A 10,858-nucleotide genomic window follows, 5' to 3' on the forward strand; every position below is an offset into this window, starting at 1 on the left:
TTCTCTTCACTACCCAGTAGGTGGGGTTTGTGAGGAAAGCCAAATCAGTGTGTTACTCCTCTGAGTTGCGTGTGACTACATGTATGACCTTACTGCACACCTGTTATGTGCCAGGCACTGTGCTGGATTCTTCATATGCACGGTATTTTTCACTCTTCTCTGTATCATAGTAAGAGAAAAATCTGCCATCTCAGATTGCCCATTAAGACTGTGTGTGGGGCTGGGGTTGTGGCTCAGCAGTAGAGCGCTCGCCTAGCACGTGTGAGGCCCTGGGTTCGATCCTCAGCACCACATAAAAATAAAATAAACATATTGTGTCTAACTAAAACTAAAAAATAAATATTAAACAAAAAAAGACTGTGTGAGCTTGGGAAAGTTCCTTAACCTCTCTGAGCTTCAATTTCTTTACCAAATACAGATATTAATCCCTACCTAGCAGAGTATCAGGCATTACAATGCGTTCAATAAAAAGTCACCACTGTTGTAAAGCTCTTCTGAGCACAGAGGGAGGTACAGACAGGTACCAGGTGATGGGGAGGAGGTGAAGGGACTCCTCTGGAAAAGGAAAGAATGTTAGAAAAACACAACCTCTTAACTGCAGCAATGCAAAATATTTAGAGTCAGGAAAGTAGGGGTCAAATTTAAGGGGCCAGGAACCCTCCCTTAGGAACACAGACTTACCTGGGAGCAGCCAGGGGACACAGGCAGTAACGGTGGGAGGTGGGGAGTTCTCAGGTGCTGTGGATCTTCACCCTCACTGAAATATCTTCCAGACCTGCTGTCTTCTTCATCTCCTTGGGGGCTCTGTGGGACAAACGCATTGGTTCCCAGGCCAGGATGGTCTGTCAGGGCCTGGAGAGTCGTCCCAGCCATGTGCACCTCTCTGGGGCTTGGACGGGCTGTGTAGAGCAGGGACTGCTCCTTAACAGCAACGTGTCCTCATGTTGGGGGCATTCACTGGGAATTTGAGGGGAGTTTTGTAAGAAAGTGAAAGCGATGCCATCAGGAGCCTCCTGAAGACAAGCCAGATGAATTATTAAGGAGGTGAAGAAAGCCAGACTTGGTTAAGGAGTCCCACATCTCTGGGAATATTTCAAGTGACGTGGGCCTACTTAGGTAGAGAAAAAATTCTCACGCTGCACGGAAGGTAATGGGGAGATAGAATTGGGCTCACAGAGGCAGCTCGGGGTCAAGGGAGGCACACATTTTAGGGCTGGGATCCAGGCTCAGTCACAGGTGCTGACTGCTCATGGGCTATTTTTAAATGTGTGAAACTCAATATGTCTGTGGGGAGGGAAGGAAGAGGGAGCCAGAGGCGAGGGGCAGAGCCCTGCAGACTGTCCCCTGAAGGAGACTCACTTTCCTGGGAAGTGAAATCCCTCGCTTGTCTCTTGCTGTACACTTCAGACCTCTATGTTGAGTCCTGAAAATGAATACCTGGCCTGTGTTCAGAGCTAATGATGGAGGCCCCAGGCCAGATTAGATTTTGTTAATTTACTCTGCCTCTCATTTTAGGCCTTTCTTTGGTTAGAGAGATGCCGTGTTTGGCATCTTAAAGAGAACATCATACACTATGTTAAAAATAAAAACAAACAAACAACCCCCCCTCCAAAAAAAAGAGACCTCTCTTTGTGTTCTATTTGAAACTGTTTTTAAAACTACATTCAACATGAGCGCTTTTCTGACTCTGAGTTATCTGGCATCTTCTCTGGTTGGGAACCTCTCCTTCATCCTGGATGCCCTGTTCCAAGCCTCTCTCTCTCTCTCTCTCTCTCTTTTTTTTTTTTTGCGGGGGGAGGGGGTGTAGATGGACACAACACAATGCCTTTATTTTTTTATATGGTGCTAAGGATTGAACCTGAGTCCCGCCTGTGCTAGGCGAGTGCTCTACCGTTGAGCCAAAATTCCAGCCCAAAGTCTCTCTTTTCTGAGGCTGTAGCTGCCCAGTGGACTGTCCCTGGCTTAAACAGCCCATCAGAAACCAAGCGGCAACCAGACCATGGCCTGACTGACCAGAGTTATATGTTTGGATAGGAGATGTGTGTAAAGTGTTTTGTTTTTGTTTTTTGCGTTTTATTTTTGAGGGGAAGTAGCTTGAATGACAGCACTAATAATGATAAATGGAGTAGATGCTTTTTAAAGCACACACTTGGTCTCCTTACAAATCAAAAGCAGTGACCTGAATAGTTGCCAGGTCTCTTACCAGTATGGCTTTAGCAATTCACAAAACATGCTCATGTATGTTTTCTATTTCTTAGGGCCTTATTTCTGGACATCTTCATTAGAAGCCAGTGTGGGCCAGTAAGGAAACTGCTCATGGAGTCAGTTTGCAAATGCCAGATGTGGCTATAATACTTTGCTTTTTATTTTGACACAAGGGAGAGAAAACGATTGAAATTGTAAGGAAAAAAAAAAAAAAACCAAAGCTCTGTGGATGAAGGTCTCTAATCTACAGGGCATTTGAAATCAGGCTTCCTTGAAGTCAAAGAGAAAGACACATATGTAAGATCCAGAAAACCTAATTCTTTGGGACTGCTAAGGAGAGATCTGGATGAGACTAAGTATAGATAGGCATTAGCTCAAGATGAATGACTTAAGTACCTAATTGAACCCAGGTGTTCTCATGTCTGTAAATATTATCCTGATTATAATTTAAAAATAAACACAGAGCCAGATGTGGTGTGCATGCCTGTGATTCTAGCTACTCTGGAGGCTGAAGCAGGAGGATTCAAAAGTTTAAGGTCAGCCTCAGCAACTTAGCAAGACTGTCTCAAAATAAAAACTAAAAAGGCTGGGGATGTAGCTCAGTGGTTGAGCACCCTTGGGTTCAATTTGTAGTACCACACAAGATTAATTAATTAACAAAATGATAAAAATAAATAAATAAAATAAACATGGAGATTAGAATGGGGGCAAGTTAAGACTTCTTTTTTTTTTAAATAGTTGTACACAATACGTTTATTTTTATGTGGTGCTGAGGATCGAACCCAGGACCTCGAACATGCTACGCAAGCGCTCTAACGCTGAGCCACAACCCCAGCCCAAGACTTCTTTTGGTACATATTTTGAGGGTTTAAGGCAAAAGGAAACCCAGACACCAACATCCAGAGCTCTGTAGCTACTCAGAGCATCCTGCAGGGTATGTGGAAGCAGGGCTCTGTTCCTCCTGGTTCTGCCCACCCCACCCATGCAGGTGAGACCCAGAATGGCACTGGTTCTGGGCAGTTGACCTGTTGCCAGTGGGTAGTGGGTATAGCTGAGGGCCCAGGATGAAGAGTAGAAGCAGGGGTAAGGGTAGGGGCAGGGAATTACAGAGAGAAGCCAGCTGTGCTTGGATGTGGGGCCGGGAAGGGAGGGGCCAAGACATCCTTCCCCTGTCCCATCCTGGGACTCCTTCCTTGCTGCCCTCCAAGAGCCTCTCCTGGTTTGGGTCACATCTCCTCACTGTGGTCCATACCCTGGGGCTGCTGCAAGGCAAGAACTGCAGTGAGGAGACGGAAGGAGGTAAGAGAAGAACCCCTTCCTGAAACAGAACACAAGTCTGCCACAAAGCTGAGGCAGCCATGGAGGCCCCCTCTTCACCATCCATGTAGTTACTCCAGAAAGATTTCAGATGTGTAGCTCAGAGCAGCAAGCATGAGTTTACTGTAAGGAATAGGAAAAGGGAAAGGGGGACACCCTTGAGGGAGAGAGTGTGGGTCTTCTCAGAGAGGAGAGGACAGGGGGCCCCTCCTGCCCTCTAGCTTTATTGAGGTGTTATGGGACAAACTATATGTGCCTTGACCAGACAAACTCCATTTTATGCTGAGACTCCATTTCGAATCAGAAATACTTCTGTGAGAAAACTCTGCCTATGATATCCATCCTGCTTAGCACACCCTGCTTAGAAATGCATGACAGTTGGAAAATGTTTCTGTTATTCTTATACAATATATTATTGTGCTCTCTTTTTGGTTCCCGTTTTTCTTGGGGAACATACCCTGACTGTCTGACTGTACTGGATCATTCTGACCCACTCCCGACATTGCTATGGTTTTGACTTACTGGTAGCTTGTGGTTGGGGCTATGAAGAGTGTACCCTACCTTCTGCAAGTTGTCGAAGGTTGCAGAGGTGACTTGCCTGCTGCCCTTCTGACCCACCGGCAAATAAAGGCTCCGTGTCTTGCTCCAAGAACAGACCCAGTGATTAGATGTGCCACAACAGGGGGTCCCAGGGAAGTTTCCAGAGAGTCCTGCCCAAGCTCACCTTTTGACTGACAGCATAGGAAATGCACAGACAACCTTGAAGAAAGGATAGTGTGGTGCTCACAGAGTGTTGGGTTTTTTGGGAAACTGAGTCCTCCTGTTTTTGCCTCAGTTTCCTTCCCCTTTACTCTGTGAATAGGCCTCCACAAGCTTTCTTTGTGGGGGTCTTGATGTTTTGGTTGCCTGAGAGATTGGGGGATGTGATAGTTTGGGTGACAAGGGAAGGTCCAGGCCACCTGGTAGGGTGTGGCATGATCTTGAAACACTAGTTTTTTTCTAAGGGGATGTAACAATGGCTGGGGGAGGTTTTAACAATCCACGCCCCCATCTTCCAGGTGCTTGTCTATCAGATAAGGCTTCCTGTGGCTTTAGTGGACCTTCATGGTCCTTCCCCTGCACACCCTGGGTGACTAGCTACTAACACTCCCACCTGCAGACCCTCAGGGGCTTAGAGTTAGGGGCTCCCACCTGTGGACAGAGGGGAAGCAGAGGTGAGCCCTCGTGCCATTTCTAGATGGAGTCCCAGAGACTTTGAATGTGATTATCCTTTAAGAATGTCAATAAGGGGCATCTCCAGGCTTCATCTAGCTCACTCCCCTGTAAAACTCACCTCCTACATAATAAAAATAAAGCTAACAAAAGAATTTCACCAATGAATGAACAACACCAATGAATATTCTGGCACTGAGCATCACATGACCAGAACCATTCCCATCTCTCTCAGGGCACCTGGTCCCTGGTCTCCAGAAAGTCCTCATTCCAGCCTGCCTGGGCACAGCCAGGAACTGGGAGGCAGCACAGTTGTCACTCCCGGAGTGTCACTCCTGGGATTCTTGGTAATACTGGCCCCAGATGGGTTGAATCAACATTGTTACTAATGGAAAGTGTGTTGTGCACTTAAGTGCACACACTATGTTTGAGCTAAGTGCCTGATATGTGATAAGGGATTGGGAAAAGGAGAAATGGAAGGGAGAAAATGAGGAAGGGAAGAAAAAGGACGAGAAAGAGAAAAACAAGGCAAGTCACAAGGTGACTGGCAGAAGTGACAGCAGCAGGAGAGGATGTAAAGAAAAAGGAAGACTTTAACACTGTTGATGGGACTGTACATTAGTACAGCCACTGTGGAAATCAGTATGGAGGTTCCTCAAAAGACTAGGCATGGAACCACCATATCCAGCTGTACCATTTCTTGGTATTTATCCTAAAGAATTAAATCATCTTACTAAAGTGACACATGCATACCCATTTTTATAACAGCGGAATTCACAGTAGCCAAACTATGGAACCAGCCTAGGTGTCCATCAGTGAATGAATAGATACAGAAAATGTGGTCTATATACACAGTGGAGTTTTATTCAGCATAAAAAAGAATAAAATTATGCGATTTGTAGGAAAATGAATGGAACTAGAGATGATTATGTTAAGCAAAATAAGTCCAACTCAGAAGGCCAAGGGTTTTATGTTTTCTCTCACATGCAGAAGCTAGAGAGGAAAAAGGAAAAGAAAGATGAGAATGAATGTCATGAGGAGAGGGACAAAAGGGTGGGAGATGGAGGGGAGGGGGGGAAGTGCTATAGAGTGATATTGGCCAAATTATACTTTTATATTGTGTGCATGTATGAATATGTAACAACAAATCCATCCCATCATTACATCAAATGTGGAAAAAAATAAAAACTAAATAAATTTTAAAAAATAATTTAAAAAAACATTAAAAATCTCTAGGAAGAAAAGGAAGAGGAAGAGGAAGAGGAGTAAAGAGGAGAAGAGACAGCAGCACTTCATGGTAACAAGCCACAGAGAAAAAAGTGAGATGGTCACATTGAAGGATAGTGTATTTGGTCCTGATCTGTGGCTCTGAAGTTAATATTTTTAATTCTTCCTTTTTTTACAACCATGGGGGAAGTTTTAAATTTATTCTGTAAAACAAACATTTTCATGAGAAGTATAATAACCTAATGGTTTCTATGTATGACATTTTATGAAAAATACCTAAATTGACAATGGTGGGGGGAGAGGGTGGAAGGGGCCTTATATTCCTGCTATATTCCAATTGTTTATAACAGAAAAGTATTTTAAGTTTACATAATTCTAAATAAATGAAAGAGGGAAAAGCATTTTCCAGAGCAAATATAATTAAGCCAATTTAATTTCTTGATCAGTTTTCAACAGAATATTTAGATATTTTCAATGTTTTCACTTATTTTTGTTGAGATCAAGACCTCTCCACATACTATGAAATTTTCCCATTATAGACTTGAACCTTGATGGGTTGAATCAACATTGTTACTAATGGAAAGTGTGTTGTGCACTTAAGTGCACACACTATGTTTGAGCGAAGTGCCTAAAACGTGATAAGGGATTGGGAAATTTTCTTGATAAATTTTCTTTCATAGCCATATTTCTTAACAATTCTAACTTTTTCCAACTCATTTTTTTATCCTCCAGATGTAATTCTCAGAAAGTTTAGTATGTGGAATTTTAGCTGTTATTGGTCTTATTTTGCACTGGTTATTCCTAAAAGTAAATATCACTGCAAATTGGATGAAGGATTGGTAGTCCACCTATTTTTTTAATTACAAAACGCATTGATAGGGCTGGGTTGTGGCTTAGTGGTAGAGCGCTTGCCTTGAACATGCGAGACCATGGGTTCGATCCTCAGCACCACATAAAAATGAAGAAATAAAATAAAGGTATTGTGTCCAACTACAACTAAAAAATAAATTTTAAGAAATGCATTGATAAAGAAAACAAAATTTTCATGGCCTCCTTAAAGTGACAGGATGCTTTGAACATTAAAATGATTGTTTAGCTGTGGAACCAACTAAAATGCCCTTCAATAGATAAATGGATAAAGAAACTGATATATATATATATATATATATATATATATATATATATATATATACACACACACACACACAATGGAATATTACTCAACATTAAAAGAGAGTAAAATTATGGCATTTGCAGGCAAATGGATGGAATTGGAGAATATCATGCTAAGCAAAGTAAGCCAATCCCAAAAAACCAAAGGCTGGAAGTTCTCTCTGATAAGTAGATGTTGATCCATAATGGGGGGAGGGGGCATGGGAATAATGGAGGAACTTTGGATTGGGCACAGGGGAGGAGGGAGGGGGAATAGGTAAGATGATGGGATGAGATGAACATCATTCCCCTAGGTACATGTATGACTGCACAAATGGTGCGAGTCTACATCACGTACAACCAGAGAAATGAAAAGTTGTGCTCTATTTATGTACAATGAAATGAAATACATTCTGCTGTCATGTATAACTAATTGGAAAAAATAAAAATAAAATTTAAAAGTTAATAAATAAGTAAATACATAAAATAAAATAATTGTTTATGATGTGTAAAATCCTACAGATAGAATAAAAGGTGCCCTCAGTTTATTGGAGCAGGCTCTGGAAAGGAAGAATGTTCTTCAATAAGAAAGCCTTTTAGTGAGAAACAGAGTAAGAAGATCATGTAGAGAAAGGGGTTGTACCAACCTAGATGCCCTTCAGTAGATGAATGGATAAAGAAAATGTGGTATCTATACAAAATGGAATATTCTCAGCATTAAAAGAGAATAAAATCATGGCATTTGCAGGTAGATGGATGGAGTTGGAGAATATAATGCTAAGTGAAGTACACCGATCCCAAAAAAATAAATGCCAAATGTTTTCTCTAATATAGGAGGCTGATTCATAGTACGGTTGGAAGGGGGAGCATGGGAGGATTAGATGAACTCTAGATAGGGCAAAGGGGTGGGAGGGGAAGAGAGGGGGTGTGGGGGTAAAAAGATGGTGGAATGAGATGGATATCATTACCCTTAGTACATGTTTTCAGAAACAAATGGTGTGAATATACTTTATATACAACCAGAGATATGAAAAATTGTGCTCATATGTGTAATATAAATTGTAATGTATTCTGCTGTCATATATAACAAATTAGAATAAAAGGAAATTTTAAAAAGGGAGGGGTTGCAGCCAGGTGCAGTGGCACACACCTGTAATCCCAGTGGCTTGGGAGGCTGAGTAGAAGGACCGGAGTTCAAAGCCAGCCTCGGCAATTTAGTGAAGCCCTGACTCAAGAAAAGGGCTGGAGATGTGGCTCAGTAGTTAAGTGCCCCTAGGTTCAATCCCAGGTATTGAGAGAGAGAGAGAGAGAGAGAGAGAGAGAGAGAGAGAGAGAGAGAGAGAGAGAGAGAGAGAGAGAGAGAGAGAGAGAGAGAGAGAGAGGGATTGCCACACAGACCAACAGTATCATGTAATTCTGAACAATTTTCCATCAATGGTTATGTTAGCTACCTTTCCTACACTGTGACAAAACAAATGATAAATTTATTGGGAGGAAAGGTTATTCTGGCTCAGGGTTTCAGAGGTTTCTCTGTTTCTATCCATGGTGGTTTGGGTCTGTTGCCTTGGGCCTGAAGGGATACAGTACATCACCAAGGAGAGCATTCTTGAAGAGGCCTGTTTACCTCATGGTGGTCAGGAAGCAAATAGAAGAAGGTCCCAATCTCTTCAAGGGCACATCCACAATGCCTAGCTTCCTCCCACTAGGCTTCACATCCTAAAGGTTCCATCACCTTCCAATACTGCCATAGCCTGGTAACCAAGCCTTTAGCACACTGGGCCTTTGCAGACATTCAAATCCAAATCATAGCAGTGCTTAAATTAAAATTTCTGGAATTAGTTCCAGGCACATTTAACTACTTAATTGTATAGGGTAATGGTCCATCTCCAGGGTTTTGAGGCCGAAGACTTCATGAGTATTCCTTTCATCTGTACCCCTTCAATTTTTGGGACACGAATAAGAAAAAAAATCAGAAATGTTTTTAAAAACACACATAATAATATTATATATCATTTAGATAAACAATGGCTAGGGTCCCATGTAGGAGGACTCTCATGTCTCAAATATTTATATGTAGCAGGAATGGGGAAATTGGCATAGTTAGCAACAGTTACTTGAACAAATTAAATTGTTTCATGTTTTCCCAAAAATGAACTGAGACTCTATCTAATAAACTGGTTTGAACAATAGCTGCTACTATTATTATTGGGTCCAAGCAGGCTCTGCCTCAGGTGCTCTAATTTGGGGGAACAAAAGCTCATTTATTTTTTGCTCCAAAAAGGGGGCATGGGACTTTATCAAAAGGAGCAAACATTCTGCAGCCATGAGTTCAAGAAGATAATAATTAATTGGCATTTCTCCTCAGAGGTCCATGGAAAGCATCCTAGGTGGCATCAGGAGACAGAAAGGCTAGGCTCAGCTTTCTTGCTCTTGAGAATATTATTGGTCAAGTTGCTCAACCTTCCTGAGCCTTGGTTTCTTCATTTGTAAAGCAGGAATAATAACTTTGAAGTGTGAGAACTAACACTTTGCAAGTCCTAGACCACAATCCTGTTAGTTTCTTTTCTGCCCAACCCCTATTATAGAAAGTGCAGTTTCAGACCCACAAGGTTCACCAAAAATTCTTAGGTGATTTTCCCCAAGTGTGACATTCCCTGTGAATACCACAGCTATTTCAATGGTAGGCTGCAGGTTATGTGACGAGGATGCAGGTGTGTTTCAGAAGAGGGGAAGGCTTTTCCCATCTCATACAAGTGAATGCCACATTGGACTCTATGAACAGAATCATAATTTTTTTCAATGAAGCAAGACTTCTGTTGGACAATCTGGGTGAAGCATTTGAAAATGCTTTTGAGGTACTGATGCAACATTCATCTGGGAATCTTCAGTACTCCCCAGATTACAAAAATTACCTGGCTTTCATTAACCATTGTACTCACATTGGTGGAAATTCCAGCTGCTATGGAGGGTTGCCTACAGAGGATACTGTCTATAACTGGAGAACCATAATAAGCTGTGGGCTTCTATTCTGAAGGAAATATTCCTTAACCTCTGCAGAACATAACTGAAAATCAGTTGATGCAAACTGCTGTTTTCCAGCAAAGGGGAGGAAAATGGAGGAAGAAGCTCTGGCGGCTGGAACCCCTTTGGAAGACCCTGTGCAATCCCTAGATGGCATCTTGTATCCAGTGTGTTGGTAAAATCAAAAGCACCTTTCAGTTTGTTTGTTTTTTTTTAAAAAAAAGGTTGGGGGATCTTGCTGAAATTTTTTGTGGGGAAAGAAAAGGCAATTGGAAGACCATAAATTATCGGAAAATAGCCAGAGCCCTGAGGAATTACAGGACTGGGAAAACCACCAAATTCCAGAGAAAGCTCAGCTACCTATTCAGTAAGGACATTCTCCAAAAATCCTCTACCTCATTTCTTGGGGAAAGAGATCCATTCATAGTCTGTCCAACCTGCTCAAGAATATTTGTTTAAATAACTAGAATGCAAATTACAACTATATATATATATATATATATATATATATATATATATATATATATATATATATATATGTAAGCATTGTTTCAATAACACAGCAAAATAACAGCCTTGATTCTTATGACTATTATACATATGGTGCAATTCCTAAAATGGTCTCAAGGTAACAACTATTATTTTTTAAAAATAAGATATGTTGTCTTTGTCTCCCACACAGGAGAGTATGTCACTTGGTACCCTCTGCATCCACAACTCTTAG

The 10,858-nt window shown here is 41.7% G+C and overlaps 1 pseudogene; it reads left to right on the top strand.

The window, feature by feature from the left end:
- The first annotated feature begins 9,887 nt into the window (after window positions 1-9,887).
- On the top strand, window positions 9,888-10,619 carry LOC139704624 (transcription factor Spi-C pseudogene; annotated as a pseudogene).
- Window positions 10,620-10,858: the final 239 nt, after the last annotated feature.

Source organism: Marmota flaviventris, chromosome 2 (genome assembly GCF_047511675.1).
Source record: "Marmota flaviventris isolate mMarFla1 chromosome 2, mMarFla1.hap1, whole genome shotgun sequence".
In the NCBI taxonomy this organism is placed as follows: Eukaryota; Metazoa; Chordata; class Mammalia; order Rodentia; family Sciuridae; genus Marmota; species Marmota flaviventris.